The sequence below is a fragment of the Polistes canadensis genome, unplaced genomic scaffold (assembly GCF_001313835.1).
Source record: "Polistes canadensis isolate GaletaPanama2010 unplaced genomic scaffold, ASM131383v1 scaffold_2, whole genome shotgun sequence".
Taxonomy (NCBI): Eukaryota; Metazoa; Arthropoda; class Insecta; order Hymenoptera; family Vespidae; genus Polistes; species Polistes canadensis.
The window spans coordinates 1,510,745-1,528,245 of NW_014569549.1; the positions used below are offsets into that span (position 1 = coordinate 1,510,745).

General features: G+C 32.3%; 1 protein-coding gene across 3 annotated transcripts in view; it reads right to left on the reverse strand.

The window, feature by feature from the left end:
* Positions 1–17,501, reverse strand: part of LOC106785193 — a 237,455-nt gene that overhangs the window by 83,041 nt on the left and 136,913 nt on the right. The window contains exon 4 of one of the 3 annotated variants that reach the window (XM_014745437.1): positions 9,571–9,615. The exons of the other annotated variants lie outside the window; for them this stretch is intronic. The gene's annotated coding sequence lies outside the window, so the exon portion shown is untranslated. The remainder of the gene's footprint in view (positions 1–9,570; positions 9,616–17,501) is intronic. 3 annotated transcript variants of the gene reach the window in all.

Here is a 17,501-nt window from a genome sequence, read left to right on the forward strand (position 1 = left end):
AAAAAAAAAAAAAAAGAAAACATTTGCTACTACACGTTAGGTTTAATCGATAGGAAAAGCTGATGTTACACGAGCTGTATTCTTGGATCAAGGTTAACACTCTAATCGAGGATCAAACCTACCAGACACGCTTTAAAGAAGCACTTATACTTGTCTTACTTAGAACGTTACTCGTTACGAACCGTCAGCTTTAGACTTTAGCACGTTTTCTTGCCGTCGATCACGAACCATTTTTATCCGTTATTTTTCCCTTTCTTACGATCCTAGCAGGAAGGGCGAATACGACATAAAGTCGTGAACAATCATGGTAGAGACGATCATTCGTTTGAATGGGAGAGAAGATCTAGTAGGAAAGAGAAGGCGAATAACCGATAAATCGAAGAGACAGTGGCGCGTCCACTTTGCTGAACTCAAATAGATTTCTTTTCCCCGCCTCCTTCCGTCTCGTTATATCCTCTTTTTTCTTTATCTTTCCCCGTCTATATCTTTCTTTTATTCTTTTTTATATTTTTATTTATTTGTCCTTCTTCTTTATCATTTCAACTCACCATCGTTGTTTTCCTCATTCACTGATTCCAATCGATATCGATCTTCTTATGGTACTCCAAATTGTTTTTATCTCTATTCTATATTTGTGCATAAAAATATTATATAATTTAGAAAAATATATTCATAACGATGAATATCTAGTTTCCGTTTTGATAAATTAAGATTCGATTTTAAGGAGTAAATAATAATTTACTTTGTATTATTCTTATTTTAATGTGCATTAAACTGATTCTGATATTAACAATAAGAAACATTTAAATAACAGTGAAAACACAAAGGATGACCATGTTAAATACGAGAAAACCGAATATTTCTCTCGTTTTTACAATTTTATTAATATTTATGATTTTAAGGTATGTAAAAGCATCTTCTGTACATTATTATCGTATTTATTTAATTCGCTTGTTATAAATAAAGTTTTCAAATAAAACTTAATAAATATATTATTAAAGTATATTAATGTATTAATTTCTATATTTTTCTCCATTAAAGAAATACGAACAGATAAGAAATTGATCCGACGGAAAAGAGGAGGAGAATAGGTTGTATCGTTTATCGCGTCAGTAAAGGTCTAAATAATCTCGGATGTAAATAATTTTGGATGCAGCGGTTTTATAGTGTTCCCCGCAAGCCCCATGCATCTTCATTGTCCGTGATGCTACCTAACTGCAAGTAGGAAGAGAGATCGACGAACGAAACACTAGAGCTGTGAATCACACGGCTCGTGGCTCCTTAATATTTATTCGTCGAGCGAACATCGTCAGTCTTTTAAAGCATGTGTGCACGTTAACTCGTCTACAAAGCCGACATCCTGTCGTTAATATACGGACCCTTTCTTTCATCCGGTATCGACAACGACTATATGTATTTATTAATGAACAAAAGAAATCCTACAAAGTAGTTTTCTTTATATTTTAAACTTTACGAATGATTGATTCTTATATATACATCTTATTTACATTAAATATTAAAAAAAAAGAAAGGCTAAACCAGTAACAATATCTCGACGATAGATTAATACCTTAATATATAATATTAGTCCTGCGTTATTTTAAAAACCTTTTTTTTTGTTAGTAATCATTCATCAATTATTGTTTCAATTAGACGTTGCGTCAATTAAATTTTGTTATTGTAATTTCAAGAAATTAACGACAATCACCGGAAATCTGTCATTGCTAGTAATTCCTCGGCATTGTCATCAATACAAATCGATCTACATTCGATGGTAGAACTTGTTATTAACAAAAAATGATTATAAGTATTGTATAATAAAGTAATATTCTTTATATTTTTATTTTCATTCAAATATTTGATAGAACTTTTTATTATTAGCTATAGAATTTTGAAAATTGCGAGATAATCAGGTAAGGATTTTGTTTCAGAACCTTGGGGGGTCGAAAGTGTTAATAAAATAATGGTTATTAAAAGAGGAGCAAAGTAATAGTCTCATTAACGAGGCTCCCAATTTTCTTGCCTCAATATTGATTCTTAAACTGCGATTAGTTTTTATAGATTAAAAAAAAAGTGAGAGAAACTCTACATTAACTTTTTGCCGTTAGAAAATCAATGTTTTCTAAGCAGACATAAGAAGAAGCGTACTCTGCTAAAAGTATATGAATTTTAATTAAGCTCCATTTAAATAAAAAGTACACTTTGTAGATGTAAATGGACCACGATTGAATGAAAGAAAAAAGGATTGTACATTATATTACTGCATGCAATAACTGTTATATAGCAATAACGGACGAACAAAATTGAAAGACACAAAGATTGCATTCAGCTAGCTACGTATCGGAAACGTTTCAACGCCTTCCTCTTACTTACTGACTAATACGTCCACTTCTTCTTCGAGAACTCGACTTATCATCGATTGTTTCGTTCCTTTGTCACTTACTCGAGGCAAGCCTCGCAAGTGCGGCACCCTTAAGAGTTCTAAGATGCTTTTCTCGGTCTTATCGTTCTTTTGTAATCTTACTTATCTCCTTCCCTTTTACTATTTTATTCCTCCTCACCTTCCTTCCTTATTTTTCTCTCTCTCTCTCTCTCTCACTCTCTCTTTCTCACTCCATTTTTATCAATCTTATATTCTTATAAATTTCAAATAAAAATTCATACAATTTTTCTTTTAACCTCATAGAATTATAATCATTTGTTATCTAATCTCGCGATTCTCGGTTACACGAATTTTAAATCATCCGACGACAATTGATTACCATAGTCTGGATTATATTTCGCGTTCATGATAATGATGCGAAAACGCAAATTTCGAAGAATGGGCCAGTCCCAGTATGACGCTGGATTACCTCACTCCTATGGAAATCTATTTGTCAGCTTTTGGCTAGAAACTAATGGAACTCCACGTGCGATAATTCTCTCGAGTGTAACTTATCCGTCAAAATCGTATTGATTGAGATCCATCGGTCAGTCAATTAGCAGATGACTGACTCCCCTCTTTCTCATTATCTTCCCTGTTGCTCTTCCATTCTTCTCTCTCTCTCTCTCTCTCTCTCTCTCTTTTCCACTCTCACCCTTCTCTCTTTCTATATATATATATATATATATATATATATTCCCCTTTTTATCGCTTCTCTATCCTCTTCCTTCTCTCTCTCTCACTCTCTCCTCTCTTTCCCTTTCCTGCCGTATTCAATCGCGATAGGAGGAGGATGAGTTTCGATCCGTCGAAATTGCCATTCCCCTTCCCGGTTTTTTCATCACGTTCGTTTCTTCTCTTTTGTGCCGAGAATGGACGATATACGATACAAGATGTGCAATTTAAAAGAGACACAGATAAAAGTATCAAGCTGAAATTCCTAGATAAAAAAAGAGTAAGTTGGTAAAAGAGAGAGAGAGATAGAGAGAGAGAGAGAGAGTTTGGCCCGATACTTTTAGAGACGAAAGGAATTTTTCCAACATATTCATGTATACATATATATTTACATGTGTAGGATAGATTCATGCGATTGTCGACAACAATTCGACAACTTATCGCGTTGAGATTAACAAATTATTATTTTTTACTCAAATTTGAAATAATTCGTTCGCAATATTTTTTACTTAGATTCTAAAAGCTTTTAATAGTTTTCAGTGGTCTTTAATTTTTAAGAAAAAAAAACGCTGAAATGGAAAATTCTTTTTTCAAAGAAATTGCTTATATCGCTTTATATATGTTCAAGTGGGAAATTTTAGGTATTCTATAGAATACCAAATGCTATTTAGGCAATGTTAAGAAGAATACATTATTGGGCAACACAGACAAAAGCGATCATGAGGAGCACAGTAAAAAACTACTTTTTTTTTTTTTAAAACAATTGAACACCTCGACTGCTCCGCGAATTTTTGTGCGCGGTTTTTGAGACTGTGCGCACCTCTATAAACTGAAACTTACGCAATACCGGTGCGTTATTATATAGGGCCCATTGTTCCTTATCATAGCGGAAGATAAGCAGGTTTAAAACGAAATGTTTCATATCTACATTCTATTGAAAATCATCCGAAACAAATCGGAGATGTGTTTCTTACTTAACCAGTTTCTCATTTGTCATTCTATAGAATATATAGCAAATGTGAGAAATATAAATACATTTCCTACATTTGCCGGTAAGTTTTTGGTGTCATTGCTTAAAATGTCGGATTTCCTACTTGGACTATTAACATATATACATGTATCTAAAGAAAATAGAAAAAAGGCGAGAGATAGAGAATAATATAAAGAAAGTGCAAGAGAGAAGCAAAAATAAGGGTGTTGGCTAGCGTGTCTATGCCAACTAACGTGTGCTTGATAGGCTAGACATAGATTAATGTTCGTACTAAGATGTCGCTATTGGTTGTATGTGAGAGAAATAGAGAGAAAGAGAGAGAGAGAGTAAGAGAAAACGAGGTAAGAGACAAGTTGGTCACCCTAAAGCAAACGACATTCTCGAAGAGTTTCGGGTCAGTCTACTGAAACAAACTGTCTTAGATCGATACTACGGATCGATCCTTCATTCCAGGATTCTCCCTGTAAACGAACTATCACGATTTTAGATAGCCTTTCTACGTAAAAATGGGATTCTACGTGAAGATAGTAGGAAGGTGCTCGCTTGGGACTCTTTTACAGCCCGCCGAGAGAAGAAGAGTGAGAGAAAAAACGACACGGAAAACAGGTACATTGGTGGGAAGACATTATTTCAGAAATCCCACGAGGTAAAGGAAGGCTTAAGATTAAAAAAGGATTGAAGAAAAAACGCTTAATAAAATTAAGTAAATGATCGTTAGATTATTTTTCTTTTAATCCCGATCATTTAAAATTTTCGTGTAAAGTAAAGTTGTTTCGGTAAAATTATGTAACGATGTTAAAGAGTTAAAAGATAAAAAAGAAGTAAAAAAAAAAAAAAAAAAACGAGTAAACGGATACGATAACCGCGTTGATAAAAATTTCGATAGCAGGTCATCAGAAAAATGTATAGCTTCGCGAAAAATGCGATAAGCTTTACACAAGCTCGGTTTATTCTTCATTAAAGTCCGTTATTATGAAAAAGCAGGTTATTCAAAATTATAATACCTTGTTAAATCTCGTATTATTTTTTTTTTTTTTTGAATAATTTGAAATTGGTACGTGAACGAGAAAAAATAGTAGCCGTCGATGACGTTGCCAAAAAAACAGAATAAAACGTCGAAAGCAGATAATAAACGATACATTTTCTTTCGGATCTCGTGGCTTTTATCGATATTTATCTGTCGCTTTTCTTGTCAAACTTTGTTGAGATACATTTCTCTGGATTAAACGAAATAAATAGTGATATTATATTATAAAAAAAATAACAAAAAATATCAAGTATACTATATCCAAATTTTTGATGTCACTAAAACGATTAATATAAACTCATAAATGTTACACAAAATAAAATGATAAATTTCAATATATGAAATAATTACATTTAAATGAGATTATCATTAATACAGAAATTTTTAATCATAGAAATTAAGTAGCCTTATATTCGACAATAGATATTTTGAATGTTTTTTTTTTTTTTCGAGAAGTTAATAACTATTTGAAGAATGTGTGGAAAAGGAATAAAATTAAAAATAACGAGTAAAATCGAATTGATCCTTCATACAATCTCCGAGTGAACGATATCCGGTGGTTCCGTTCGCCACAGGACGACGTTATTTCCGCCCGACGGAAAAGAAGAGAAGATTACGTGAAGGAGTCCGTTAGGGGTGGTGGGCGTACCACGAACAGTATGTTATATGTGTTTAAATAGATAACCAGTTTCGATAGGAGTTGCGTGGGCTTTCTCTCCTTCTCTTTTATAGTTTTACTTATCTCTTATCTTCTCACATCTTTACTACGATATCGCTTGCCTCGTTAATTTCATCTCATTTGTGTTTCTATCTCTTAATCCTTTGTGTCCTCCGTATGTAATTTACAATGTGTGGCATACACAACCAATGGATTTATATACGGAAAAGGAATGACTAATGTCTCATTTGCATTTTGCATTTTGCGTGTGATTTTGTCACAGAGTTTATATTCAGTTTATTAATAATGTAATATACAGTCGCAACCACTACCACCACAGCCAATATTACTGTCACTGTCATCGTTCGGAGTACATGTATGTGTTGCGGTCCGTCATATATACCCACTCTAGTTAACTCCATCATGCGTGTTTGCGTGTGCGCTTGCGCTCGTTACGCTATAGTCGAATACCAAGTATTATTAATTCCTCTCTTTCTCTCTTTTCCATCCTCTTGTTCTCTATTTTCGTTCTTTTTTTCTCGTCGGTTTGTTTGTACTAAGCGCGTGCGAGATTAATTTCAGGGGAACGTGATGTTACGACTGGTAGTACCATGCCAAAAGGATCGCAGAAGCTTCGCGTACAAAGGTAATAAAGTATTATTAAAAAATGCGCATATCGGTCGCTTGTATCGATGCTATCTGTAATTGGTATACCGTGGTCATACAGTTCAAATTTATTGGGATTATTTTTTATCATCCTTGTCATGTACCATATCGCTACTGTCAATCCAATTATTTACCTTTTCTTTCGTATATATTCGATAAAACAAGAACAAGCTTATATGTTATATCGCGGACGTTTGACAAATTAAAGAATTTTCTCACGAGATTTCTGTAATACAGTAATATAATTGAGTATTATTTTATACTAGTTTTATTAACTCATCACCGTGTTAGAATTTGTAACAAATTTGAAATAAAGCATGCGATCGAACGTAAGATATAGTGATATTTAAAAAAATAGGATTTTTGAGGAACAGTCTTTCGAAAGAATCTTTCGATTTACGATAGACGCGATAATGAAAAACTTTTTCTAATTATATTACAAGCGTGTATCATTAAATATAAATTATGTAATTAATCGTGCGATAATTATTAATAAAACGATAATTAATCGTAATTATCCAATGTCAAAGGAAACTCGATGGTGTAGTCTTCTGTTTGCATATTCATAATTAAAATGGAAAAAAAAAATTGGTGTTATTAGAAAATATTTCCTCTCCGTTGAGAAGAAAGTTGCTTTCTATTAAGTGAAAATGAGAGAAAGAAATCAACTATGATCAAATATATGATAAAATATAGAAATAATAAAACATGCATATAAGTCGGTAACGAAAGTTTTGAATGCGATTCACATCCGAATTGAGCGATTAAATTACGAGAAAAAGAAAAAGGAAGAATACTGCGATGCTATAAAAGTCTAACGAAGTGAAGAGAGTGTCGTGAATAAGAATACTAAAAATTTCAAACGCCCGGAGAGAATGACGATGTAGATGAAAAAAATGTAGAAAAAGATTGGAAATGGTAAAAGTAACGAAATACGATCGCCTATAAAAATATCATGGGGCCCATCGTATAGGTAATAATTCATAATCGAGAAAAGTCGAACGGATTTTCTGTCCGGTTCGCGGTGCCGTGTTCGATATTCATGCGAAATAGAACACATCCAGGATGGCATCGTTTCGAACGATGTTATGCGTTTTATATCTTTCGGAATTCAATGCCACGTGAATGATAAAACCAAAAAAAAAAAAAAAAAAAAAAATAAAAAAAAAATAGTACAAAAAAAAAAAAAGAAAAGACGAGATTTCTCGACCGTCACGATTGTAACGCAAGTACAAGCGAACCATCGTGAGGAGGATGGAGGAACAAGAGAAGGGAAGAAGATTTATAATGTATATATCGCTGAGTAGGAACCGAATTCTCCCCATCGCTCGAAAATCCTGCCTCTCTTTCACCGACTTTTAACGCTACTACGTTCTACTTGTTTATTTTTTTTGGTCGATCTTTTTTCGAACAATACGTTGGCACGATTAATCTTCGTATTTCACAAAAAAAGCTCTTCCTCGCGTTAAGTCACACGCATGGAACCCACCTGCCGGCCGAGTTTGCTTCACCCTCTTTCTCTTCCTTTCGTTTTTCTCGTTACCTTTTCCTTTTACTCTTCCCCTATCAGTTAAAATTCCACTATTGATCACATTTTTTTTTTTTTGACAACACAACAATGTTGCTATATCATTCCGTTAAAATGATGTCCATTAACTAATATCATATATGTGATGGTAAGAGAAAATTCGAGAGGGAACAGAGAGGCAGTGTTTTCTGTCATTATTAAACAATATTAAATAAAATAAAATTTAAAAATACTTAATAAATTTTACATATATATATATATATTTAAATTATTGATTAAATCGAGGAGAAATATTATAAAAAGAAATCATTATTGTTGTTTTCTATATGATAAGAAAAGGAGATAAATCCTTTTTTAAGAAAGGAAATAAATAGAGAAAGAAAGTAGAAGGAAAGAAAATGAAGACAAGATTTTCGTCGTAAATGGCCATATTGAAGGAGATTGCAAACTCTGCCAAGTACTATTGTAACGAGCTTTTTATGGTGAATATGTAGAGAAAAACGTCACTTTTTCGAGCACGTGCCAATATAAGAAGAACGCGGATTTTAACCCTTAAAACTGCTTCAGGCACTGTTTACTATTCTGAGATTTTAGAGTGTGCTATTCGTGAAAGTCGGTGACCAAGAAACGTGAACTACTTATCTACCATCGGGGATTAACATCGCAAATTATCGAACATGATGTCAAAATTTAGAGATATATTGAACGCACGTAGGTATATTATCATTCGTATGATTTTGCTTTCGAACAAAACGTGCCACAGATTTCGCTTTGATCGTTAAAGCGATTAGGACAATTGCGAATTCGATAATACGGTTTAAAAGTTAAAGATTTAAAGTTTAGTAGATAATCGATAAATTTCAGAGAGAATTTCTTATGATCACATATTAAGCTTACTAGGAAATATTTTTCATTATGTTTAACATGTAATTTATTAATATTATTCCAATATTCCTAATAACATGTATTCCTAATATTATTCCAATATTAAATGAATCTTTTGAACTTAATGTTAAAAACATAATATTAATTTTATATTCAGGCACGGTTTTTTTTAATATAATAATTGTATTACCAATTTTGTACGTGGTACATGCAAATTTATGACATGTTATGGAAACTTCACTTTGAGAAGGTTTTACGATACGAACTACTAATATTTGTGTTCGTGTCAAGTGTAAAGTAGAAACGAGTAGGTACTAATGCAGACATGAATTTACCGAGGTTATATTTGCCGAAAGAATATCCGTTGGTGTGCATATAATAAAACATTATTAAAATTTTTATACGACGTACTGACTCTCCAAGGACATCCGACAGTAGCGGACATTTATGAGTAACTTTCCAAGTGAGAAAGGCGGAAGCGTATTTTTGTTTATAATACATTTTCATTATACTTGCATTATTTCAGTATTATTTTTTATAATTCCGTAATTGCATTACACGTAATATACATAAGATATATCTTATATACTAAGATAATGTATGTGTGTATACTTCATGAAATATGATGGAAATCGTATATAGTCATATATTAAAGTTAAAAATGAAATTGATAAAAGCATTAAATAGAAAACAAAAAAAAAACAAAGAAATAACTCACAAGTGAATACCGACGGTGGATTACTTTCTGCCCAGTTGGTTTTTCCTATAAAAGAAAAAGAAGAATAAAGTATAAATAACGCAATATCAAGAAAGAAAAGATCTTATTTTAAAAATAATTTTCCTTAATTTCATTATAAGACGTAAAACTAATTCAAAGTTCTAAATGACGTATATACCTATCCTTATTCCGAAGTACTTATTTACCTATGTCTAATTAAACGTAGGCCGCTTGAAGAATATTCAATTAGTATCGATAGCAGATACAATCAGTCCTGTGATTTGCCATTAATTAAATGTTCGTCTTTGCTGAAGTAGAAACTCTAATTGAAGTGTAAGAACTTTCGGTAGTTTCGTTAGGAAAACCACACGCTCCTAAATTAATTAACACAACAAGGAATCTAAGCTAATCAAAAGAATCTTTTAACGATTTCGAGTGAAATTTTTGATGACATTTACCATATTCTTACCAAAAGTCTCCACATTTTACTTTCCAGTTCCATTATCATTGAAAGCAGATTTAAGTACTTACTTCGTCCAAGTTTAGCTAACGAATTCGTTATAATCGCATTCAAGCTTTCTCTCACGGGTGCAACGGCTTGCAAAGTAACAAACCTACCAAGGAACTGATCGAAACTCCTAGAAGATTTGCCTCTCACCAAAACGGATGGGAAAGAGGGAGGATAACTTCGCGAGGTAATCGTCACAGATAAATCGGATCTCGCATTTAACGATGTCCTTAATTACACGGCCAACGAAAAGCAGTGTTCGATTTCTCATTGGGAGGCAGATGAGTTTCTTGCTGAGTTAGCATGCAATGTAAGCTTTCGCGTTTTACTGCGGTAGACGAAAAATAATTTTCAATTCATCTCGTGACATCTTGGAGAGAATTGACGATCAAATGTTTTATTTTATGTAACTATCATCCATTTATTTTTGGGATTACATTTATTATTATAATACATAAATGAAATGAAATATGTACGTTATCAGAATTCATGCGTTATTAAAGTGTCTCCAAACTTTATTACAAGAATAGTTAACTTGATCAAAGGACTTTAGATCAAGGCATTTTCATTGAAAATTGAAATTTAATGAACATTGGAAATACATTATGTTCTTGCTTTGGACAATCGGAAATAGTTATTTTGTAAGTAATCACAAAATCAGAAGTGATCTATTCATCTATTCAAATTGCATCGTTGAATCATCAAACTAGCGGGCTATAGAGTGATGTAGTTTACACGAAAGATAGATGGATCATGTAACATTTGATTTTACGTAACATAAATTGATAATAGCGGTAATAAAGGAAGGTTTACAAAAGTGGACGATAGTTCGACTCATTATTAATACGTTCAATATAGATTACCGTACGGTACAAATTCCTATAGTTTATTTGATAATTTACTAAAGGAATACAAAAAAAAGAAACATCGGCACTTTGTAAGAAAACAATACGATAATAATATTAAGAAATTATACTTCATTAATAAACATTAAATACTCTGATGAATGATTATAAAAAAAAAGGTTCTCTTTAAATATAAAAATTCAATACATTGCTCAAAATTTATGTTTTTCTATAATTTTTATTTTAAAAGAAATAAGCAACACACACACACACACACACGCAATTGAGATTCCTTTTTTGTTGTATTATTTAAAAGAACTTTTAATCGATAATCTGTAGAAGTCGTCATACGAGCAGAGAAAGGGCAGATTCGTAATTTCCTCCTATTAACGTCTTCGGGCCAATCTCCGAAGTTTCGTCGAGAAATTTAATTATTTCGTATATAGAGATCATACAGAAAGAGAAGGAAAGAGAGAGGAATGAAGGTAAAGAACAGACCATTTTGAATTACGACGGATGCGAAAGATGTGCTTGGCATAGAGCCAAACCGTTTTCCCCAGCGCGATAAGCAAATCTTCCATAATGTGAGCTAAACTTGAAAAGGAAGAAAAAGAGTAAGAAACGTAGAAGAAGAGGAATAAAAAATAAACATGGATATGCACGGGATGAAAGGGAAATAATAATCAGACAAAGAATATAAAAAAAAAATTACTTGATAATACCAAAGCGCGCGATTTTGACAAGATCAAAAGAATTTGGAAAATGCTCTCTTTTACGAAAGCCGCTTAAAACATTATCGCGAGATTATCTTTCTATAGTCAATTATAATCATTTTAAAGAGAGCACGAAAACGTAATATTTTAGTTTGAACTGTTTCATATAAATAATAAAAACGTATTCTCAAAGAACGCAAAAATTGTAATAAACTTATTATAAAAGAGAGAGCGAATGAATATCTGTGTAACTACTGTTTCTTTTGTTATATAAGGGCGTAATAAAAAATAAAATAATCTTTCGACGAAGAACTTTAAAGAATGTTTGTTATTTTACAACGATATTAAAACTTATCTCATAAATGCAAAAGAAAAGCAAATATGTTAATAAATGTGAATATTTCAAAGCTTAAGCCGATTAATAGAGAATTAGAGAATAATTATTCTAATTGATACTAAAGTAAAATAATTTCGCAAATAATACTGATAATAAATATCGTCTGCGAATATGAAAATAAGTGAAAATGCAAGACACAAAATTATAAAAATGTGGTCTTACATATTTTTTCCCCTGTGACAAAAAATGCATGAAGGATTTGGTGAAAGAAATTATTTCAGATAACGCAAAGACGTTTATATAATAAAGACTTTAATAACTTCTTGAGAATTCGTAGCTCTTCAAGTTTTCTTACAACGGTCACCCTGATTACGAAAATCTTTAGGCTTCAAAGTAAGTACCTAAAGTTTTCTTATCCGATAATGCTTGATGATTCGAATTCATAATCCGCGTGCCTGTCGCTAGACCGGCGTTTAAAACTTCATCGAAAGTTGCCTTGTGAAAATACTCGAATCGAACGACGGAAGTTCCTTCATTTGTCATAGACGACCATTCATTCCAAAATATTCGATGATCATTCTGAAATGTCGTCGCCTCTTAAAACCGAAAAGTCACAAACCTCCATTTCCTACGAATTACCATTAAAGTATTAACAAAATGAAATCAAATAAAATGGAATTAAAAAGGATCGATCTCTCTTAAACATTACAATGGCGGTTGTATACTCATTGTAAAAGTGTTTAAACAATGATATGTTCAATATTGATAAACGCTCAATCAAAATGAACGATAATTGCGCGTGTAACTTGGCAATTTTCACCTACGGCTCGGTAAAGGTTAATTTAAATCCATTATTCTTTGACATTTCGAAGATATCATTAATCTAGTCGTAGCTTCGTAAACCACGTACTTAAATATTAGATTCCCGATTTATTATATCGGGCCGTGGTAAAAGCTGAACCACCGGAACGGAGCGGTGAAAAACAATTTGTTACATGTCAAACGCAGTCTCATTTTTAATTTTCCCGAGCTGGTATAAAAATAAAAAAGGGGAGGAAACAATTCGCGATAGAAGAAAAGAGTTGGTAGTATGTGAGTACTGTGAAAAGTATTAGCTTCGATGGGAAGCCTCTTGCGGTGGAGTAGTTCGCGATAAAAGCAAAACCACGGAACCCATGCTGCTCGATATTAAATGCAAGAATCCTCATTTTTATTTCTCTCGTATTTAAATGCAGCTATTCGTCTCACTCAGTTGGAATTTATATAAATGGCTACTTAAATAATATTGTTCTAAATCTCCTTCTTTCTTTCCTTCTTTCTCTCTTTCTAACTTTTCTTGAAAATAATGTAATTTCTTTCTTAAAGTAATTGTGTAAAGCAAACGAAGAGAAATATGTACGTTTTAATTCTACAATATTAACTAACAGTCATTAAGGTCGCAAGAGGGAATTAATAGCATTTTTTGTATTTCAACAAAGCAAAAAAGTAATTAACGAATTTACATATGGTATACTTAAAGTTGTTACTAATTAGTAATAAATATTAATATGTTTTTCTATATATTTGCACGTCGTCTGCATCCAATCAATAAAGTAGTTTAAAATGAATTTCAAGTATATTTATGTGGTTTCCATAGATTCCTAACTTTTAAACTCGATACTTTCTTTTAGTTGAATATAAGTTTTTTAGCATTTTTCAATTCATAAAGTTGTTATTTGGAATTCTAGAAGCTGAGAGAGAAATCGTCTATTATTTAGCGTCTTTCACGGGCGGAAGGTTAATCGAACCAGTAAAGAAGATTCGAGAGGTTTAAAAAGAGAACTTAACTCTCGACCAACTGGTAATAAAGCGGCTTACTTACTTCTTGGCCGACAGCATCACGATGCCCTGATCGCACCGCGAAATTGCCAAAGTTACCGGTGCTCTATCCTTAATGTACTTTTCCAATCTGAGATTCACTCCTTCTCCTTTTACCTATAAGTTCGTCTTCGATTGAAGAAATAAAAGTGATGATCTTATAGACGTTTATCTATCTAACCGCGTATCTTTGAAAATCAAAACGATTATCCGACGCCATAGACGACGAAAAAAAATATGAATTTTATTTCTCATACAAAAATTCCAAATTATTCTAATTTAATATAATTACACAATATTAATATAATTACAATATTTATTATAATTATAATAAGATTGTTAATTGGCAATAATATTTCACAAGTTTATTAAATTTTTTTTGAAAAAATGGTTTCAATCAATGTTTTTATTACCAAGAAAGATAAATAGAAACACGTTAAAGCATACGATTGATAAGCATCGATGGAATTTTCGATATTTTCAGTAAGTTTTTCAAGTATACGCTATTCATATGCCATATGTCCAGTCGGTACATAATATACCACGCAGCATAATATAAACAAGCTGAATATAAAAGAGATTTAATATTTACAAGTGCAATTTTTTACAATTTCATATTTATGATGTCTATTGATTAGGAAAGAGGATATGCAATAAACTTTGTTCCCAATTACAGAAGAAATATCAGAGATTGCAATGCTATAAATTGTACAACTTTGCTATTTCTTTGAATAGTTTTGGTAAATATTTTTTATACTAAAAGTGAATAGATTTTAATGAAACTTATATTAAATTAAAGTACAATCTTTTGTCTACTCGTAGAATACCATATCGAGTTATAAATCAATCTGAAAAGGTTCATTAAATGGCAAAGAATGCGATGCTGCAAATTTTTACTACTTTGCCATTGCTTTGAAAAGTTTCGGCAAATATTTTTTATACTTAGAGCTCGCGGATCTTAATGATTTTTATATTAAATTAAAGTGCACTCTTTTGTAATGCCGAGAAATTACTAGCAATGACTGATTTCTTGCTTTGATGGTAACATATATAAAGCATACATACAATGTAATCTCGTAGCTATGTCAAATTCAACACAGAAAAGAATAATTATTTCTAGCGAAACAAGACTTGATTCTCTTTTTAAAATTTCTATTCCCGAATGAGAGAAAACAGAGAAAGAGTAAGAAAGGGAATAAAGGAAAGACGTCTCTCCGTGAGGAATCGTGTGATAGAAGAGAAAGATTCTAGTTTCTAGTGATGATCAGAGGAAAAGGAAGATTCAGGTGATGTAATGACCGAGATGTTGGGACTCTGAAGTAAACTAGCTCGCGAGTTAGTCGTATTTGCGAGGGTCGAGACAAAAAGAGGATAAAGAAGTAAGGTGAAGCTTGTAGACACTATCCCTCTTTATCTATCTGTCTCATTCTCTCTTATTTCTCTTAGGTCCCTAACCTCCATCTCTTTCACCCGCTCTATTTCTCTTACTCTCTCTCTCTCTCTCCCGTTTTCCTTTTTACTACCATGAAAGTTTTATACGTATGTACACCCTGGCCTGGAAAGCGTCTCCGATATATGTACCGTTGGAAGAACTTTGCTAAAATATCCGTCCACACAGAGTACAGAGACGTAAATTGCATCGAGTACTGCAACGCCGAAGATATGGAGGTGGAATGAACGAAGCAAGAAAAGGAAGGAAATAGAGAGAGAGAGAGAGAGAGAAATGGAGAAAGTAAATACACAATAGTGCATAATTCGGCGGCCCATAGTGATATTTGCCCTCGCTTTTAAGACTTCCCTTCAAGATCTTTACATCTTTTTATCGTACGTGACAATAACTACTACTCTCGACTTTTCACGCGCTATCGTGATGAAAACTTTCTGAGAAGGCGAATATTAAGTCATAGAACGGATTAAAATAGAAATGAACGAGCAAAAGTACGAAATTACAAAAGGAAGTGTATGCCGTAATTTCTTCTTATACCGACGACGCCGAAACTTTATTCTTAAATCGAATAAAGATCGACCAACAAATGTTCAAGATTTAATAAATGTGTGTATAGACTTTTACGTAAATCAGAAATAAAAGATCAATTCGTTAATCGTGATTTTTTCTCAAAAAGTTATACCATTTGTGGAAATTGCTCTTTTTTTCCCCACTTATTGGATTTGCAATCATTACGCTGTTTAACCTGCCGAAACGTGAGTTGTTTATTGAAAAACTATAGAATATGCTTGTCCGCGGATTTTCGATGGAACATTGAAATTATATGGGGCATGAGAAAAAATCGTTAACCAAAAATTCACTTTCCGATACTCGTACAAGTTTATCGTAGGCACTCGATGACTGTAAAGAATTTAAAATTATCGTCTATACCGCGTTGCCGGCTTTTATTTGATTTCATTTCATTTTATTTCAATTCGTTTTATTTTATTTTATTTTATTTTGCTTTGCTTTACGTTTTCTGTTAATTTTCATCTCAAATCATTTTATTTCATACGTAGAATTCATGGCGTTTAACAATCGAGTATTCTCGATTGCTTTTGATATGCGTGACAAACGTGTCAATATAATATTATTATATTATTAGCAATTTAATTTTCTACGATGTCACGAACGTAACGCGAATGATCATAGAACTCCTTTGTGGCAACGTTCAAAATTTGTCGGTACACCTCCACCGAGTGTATTGCTCAAAGACATTATTATTTTTTTCTTTATTTCTTTCTATATTCGCAGATAAAAATAGATTGGTAGCAAAAAAGAATTAAAAAAAAATAAAATAGTTCAGATATTTTTTCAAACAGGTATATCTTGACAACCTGAGAGTACCTTTCTATATATATCTTTCAAGAGAAGATAGAAAGCATCTTACGAAGGTTAAAGTAGATAACATATCCTCTTACCCCGTCACTATAGGCTTTCACGGTGTAAAGAAAAATAGAGAGAAGCTTATTTCTAATTCACGAATTTAGTCTGCTGGTTTTGCCACGCCGTACTAGACGTACAATAAGAAGAAAACGTTTCTACCCGTTCCACATATACTTGAACAAGATACACCTAAAAAAGAATTTATCCAAGATTATCTATATACATATCTGTTTCTTTTAAAATCGATTAGGATGAAAAAAAAACTATGAGATCATTAAATTATTGAAGTACATATACAATCAATTGAATTTAATCAAAAATTTACTAATTAAATATTAACTATCATTAATCTTATTTTTTCTTTATATTATTTGCATTTGTTAAATTATATTATATTTAACAATTAAAGAATGTATGTTCTATTTAAGAAAAGAAAGAAACGGTGTTGAAGAATTTAACAAAACTTTTAGTGATTTAATAAATGTGATAAATTCTACTTTGTACAATCAAAGGAAGAGAGTTTAAAAGTTCTGTAAACATTCTAATACTAAAAGAGTGTGATCGTTTGTCTGAAACATATCACGCGCGTCGCCGAGCGCTTTCTGACGCTTTCGGAAAATTGCGTTTCGCTCGTAAGTCGAGACAAAGTTCCCTCCATCTTCCATTAATTGGCTCTCAAAGGTCGATAGCAAGGCTTTCCGTTTAACGACCTCTCTCTTTCGTGTCACGAAAAGCTCACGTGCATCCTTAATGACAAATTAAACTAATGTCATTTTCTTTTTCCATCTTTCGAAGTATC